Source organism: Sus scrofa, chromosome 1, assembly GCF_054392235.1.
Source record: "Sus scrofa isolate SSC_HxYL_T2T_F1_AM1 chromosome 1, Sscrofa_HxYL_maternal_Yorkshire_Landrace_v2.0, whole genome shotgun sequence".
NCBI classification, from domain to species: Eukaryota; Metazoa; Chordata; class Mammalia; order Artiodactyla; family Suidae; genus Sus; species Sus scrofa.
Window position 1 is genome coordinate 73,301,506 of NC_139383.1, and position 4,273 is coordinate 73,305,778.

The 4,273-nt window shown below is 43.0% G+C and overlaps 1 pseudogene; it reads left to right on the plus strand.

Annotated features, from left to right (window-relative positions):
- The first annotated feature begins 227 nt into the window (after positions 1-227).
- LOC100521350 (transmembrane protein 256 pseudogene) lies at positions 228-776 on the plus strand (annotated as a pseudogene).
- The last annotated feature ends 3,497 nt before the right edge of the window (positions 777-4,273 follow it).

The window sequence follows — 4,273 nt, forward strand, 5'->3', positions numbered from 1 at the left end:
TTGGGCTGCACCAGGGGCATATGGAGGTTCCCAGGCTAGGGGTCGAGTCAGAGCTGTAGCCACCGGCCTATGCCAGAGCCACAGCAACACGGGATCCGAGCCGTGTCTGCAACCTACACCACAGCTCATGGCAACGTGGTATCCTTAACCCACTGAGCAAGGTCAGGGATTGAACCCGCAACCTCATGGTTCCTAGTCAGATTCTTAACCACTGAGCCATGAGGGGAACTCTGTATTATTTGTGTTTAAAAAAAAGAAAAAAGAAATGAACGCTGCCGGGATTGGGCACCAGTGGCCCTCATTTGCATGGAAGATCGGGATTAGCTTGCCTCTTGGGTGGCCCAGGCGGTGTTCATTCTTTGCCATGCGGTCCGGGGGCTGTTTTCCGCAGTTTGGGTGCCTTGTCCGCAGCTGGGGCCTTAGGATTGGCCTCCTACGGAGTGCACAGAGCCCAGTTTCTGGATGCCTACGGGAAAAGCTCTTTGACAAGGCCAACAAACACCACTTCTTACACAGCCTGGCCCTGTTAGGGGTGCCCCTGTGCAGAAAACCCCTCTGGGCTGGGTTACTGCTAGCTTCTGGAACCACCTTATTCTGCACCAGCTTTTACTACCAGTCTCTTAGCGGAGACCCCAGCATCCGGACTTTGGCCCCTGTAAGAGGGAGCCTGCCAATTTGGGGCTGGCTTGCCTTGGCTCTTTGAGCTTCCTTGTGTTGAATTTCTGGGTGCTTTTTCAAGAAATGGAACAGGGAGGGCATTAAAAGAGAAAGGCAAATTAAAAAAAAAAAAAAGATGGAGTTCCTGTTGTGGCTCAGTGGGTTAAGAACCCTACAAGTATCCATGAGGATGTGGGCTGGAATCACTCAGTGGGTTAAGGATCGGGTGTTGCTACAACCTGAGGTGTAGTCATAGACCAGATTCAGATCCCACATTGCCATGGCTGTGGCATAGGCCTGCAGATGCAGCTCTGATTCAACTCCTAGCCTGGGAACCTGCATATGCCTTAGGTGTGGCCTTAAAAAGCAAAAATAAAATAAAATAAGAAAAAGTGATTATTTCCAAAGGGATAGTGAGAAATTGAGAACTGTACTTGCCACTGAGGAAGGGAACTGGCTGGCCAGGGCATAGAAGTAAGACCCTTTTTTCATTACATACTGGTTAATACTCTTTGAATTTGGTGCATTATTCATTCACAAATAAATAATCATTTAAATAAAATAATGTTAATACAGTCTGGGGGGAGTTCCCATCGTGGCACAGCAGAAACGAATCCAACTAGGAGCCATGAGGTTATGGGTTTGATCCCTGGCCTCGCTCAGTGGGTTAAGGATCCTGCACTACCATGTGAGTTGTGGTGTAGGTTGCAGACACAGCTTGGATCCCACGTTGCTCTGGCTGTGGTGTAGGCTGGCATCTATAGCTCTGATTTGACCCCTAGCCTGGGAACCTCCCATATGCCTCGGGTGAGGCCCTAAAAAGATAAAGGACAAAAACATATATAAATATATATATACAATCTGTGGCTGGCTCCCATAAAGCAAACATGTGGAAAACTTTTTCCAGCCCCTGGGGGCTCAGAATTTCATCCCCCTTCCCTCAGGAACCCTCCGTCCATAGTTCATTGGTTTCTGATCAGAAATTACAGCATTGCCTCAGTTCATTCATCCTACAACAACTATGAGACCAATCCTCTTAAGTCCAGACGGCACATGCAAAAAAGCTTTCTGGAGAAATGAAGAAAAATGAAGAACAGAGCTGTAGGAAAAATAAGGAAAAATTCACTTGGAACTTTGTCCTCTCTGTGGTGCCACATTTCGCTTCCTCATTTTGTCCTCTGTGTGGTGCCTTGAGCTGCCCAGGCTGTGGAGGAAAAGAAGAGCTTGGGGTTGGGCCATTTGCCTCAGAGGAAGGCCTGAGCTGGGTGAGCTCATTCCCTTTAAGGGATATTTTTAAGATTCCCCTTCCACTCCTGGGCAGGAGGTTGGGTAGAAACCGAACGGGGTAACTCCTAGGGTGAATGAAACTCTACTTCCTCCTCACAGAGGAAGAATCTCCAGGCCACAAGAGTGCTACATCATTTGCCATTTGCATGTGGACACTAAATGATCCTTTGCTTGGAAATAAGGAAATTAGAAGAGTGGTAAAGTATGTGTATTTTTCATGCTGACACAGGAGGGAAGGGGCAGGGCACAACCTTCAAGAGAATGACATCGCGCACTGTTTGTAAATGACGTGATTCATAGAAAATCCTAAAGTGCTACCAGAAAACAATGGGAGCTCATCAAAAAATTCAGTAAAGTTGCAGAATAGAAAATTAATACACAGATATCTCTTACATTCCTAACACTAACAATGAAAGGTCAGAAAGAGATTAAGGAAACAATCCCATTTACCATCTCATCAAAAAGAATAAAATACCCAGGAATAAACCTACCTAGAGAGGTAAAAGGGAGTTCCCTTATGGCTCAGTGGTAACAAACCTGACCAGTATCCATGAGGACTCAGATTCAATCCCTGGCCCCGATCAGTGGGTTAAGGACCTGGCATTGCCCTGAGCTGTGGTGTAGGTCGCAAATGTGGCTCGGATCTGGTGTTGCTGTAGCTGTGGCATAACTGGCAGCTGCAGCTCCAATTTGACCTGCAGCCTGGGAACCTCCGTATGTGTGGGTGTGGCCCTAAAAAGCAACAAACAAACTCTGAAAATGATAAAATGCTGACAAAAGGCACCAAAGATAACACAAACAAATGGAAAGATTTACCATGTTTTTAGATTGGAAGAATCAATATTGTCAAATGACTATACTACCCAAGGCAACCTACAGATTCAATGCAATCTCTATCAAATGGCATTTTTCAAGAACTACAACAACAACAAAAAATGTTTAAATTTATATGGAAACGCAAAAGGCCCCAAATAGCCAATGCAATCCTGAGAAAGGCTGGATCCTATAAAACTCTTGGAGGAAAACATAGGTATAACATTCTTTGACATAAATTGCAGCAATACCTTTTTGGCTACATCTCCTAAAGTATGAAAATATAACCAAAAATAAATAAATGGGACCTAATCAAACTTAGTCTTTTGCACAGCAAAGGAAACCATAAACAAAATGGAAAAACAACCTACAGAATGGGAGAAAATATTTGCAAACAAGGGGACAAACAATGGATTGATCTCCAAAATATACAATTAGCTCATGCCACTTTATATTTAAAAAAAAATCAAAGAGTTCCCATCATGGCTCAGTGGTTAATGAATCCGACTAGGAACCATGAGGTTGATGGTTCAATCCCTGGCCTCGCTTAGTGGGTTAAGGATCTGGCATTGCCATGAGCTGTGATGTAGGCCGGCAGCTGTAGCTCTGATTCAACCCCTTGCCTGGGAACCTCCATATGCTGCGGGTACGGCTCTAGAAAAAGGCAAAAAGACAAAAAGTAAAAATAAAAAAAAATCAAAAAATGGACAGAAAATCTAGTAGACAGTTTTCCAAAGAAGACATACTGCTGGACAAAAGGCACAAAAAAGAAAAGATGCTCAACATTACTAATTACTAGAGAAATGCAAATCAAAACCACAATGAGATATCACTTCACACCAGTCAGAATGGCCATCACCAAAAAGCCTACAAACAATGAATGCTAGAGAGGGTGTAGAGAAAAGGGAACCTTCCTATACTACTGGTGGGAATGTAAATTAATATACTCACTATGAAGAACACTATAGATGTTCCTTTAAAAGCTAAATATGGAACTACTACATGATCCAGCGGTCCCACTCCTGGGCATCTAACCAGAGAAACCCTAATTCAAAAGATACAGTCACCCCAGTGTTCATTGAACACTATTTACAATAGCTAAGACATGAAAGCAACTTAAACAGATAAAGGAATGGATAAAGAAGATGTAATACAACTATATAATGGAATATTACTCAGCCGTAAAAAGGAATGAAATTATGCCATTTGCAACAACATGGATGGACCTGGAGAGTATCATACTAAGTGAAATAAGTCAGACAGAGAAAGACAAATATCATATGACATCACTTATATGTAGAATCTAATTTTTTAAATGATACGAATAAACTTATTTACAAAATAGAAATAGACACACAGACTCTGAAAACAAACCTATGGTTACCAAAGGGGAAACCATAAGGGAGTTGGGGGATGGGGAAGGATAAATTGGGATTTTGGAACTGACATATACACACTACCATATATAGAATAGATAATCAACAGGGACCTACTGTATAGCGTAGGGAACTCTACT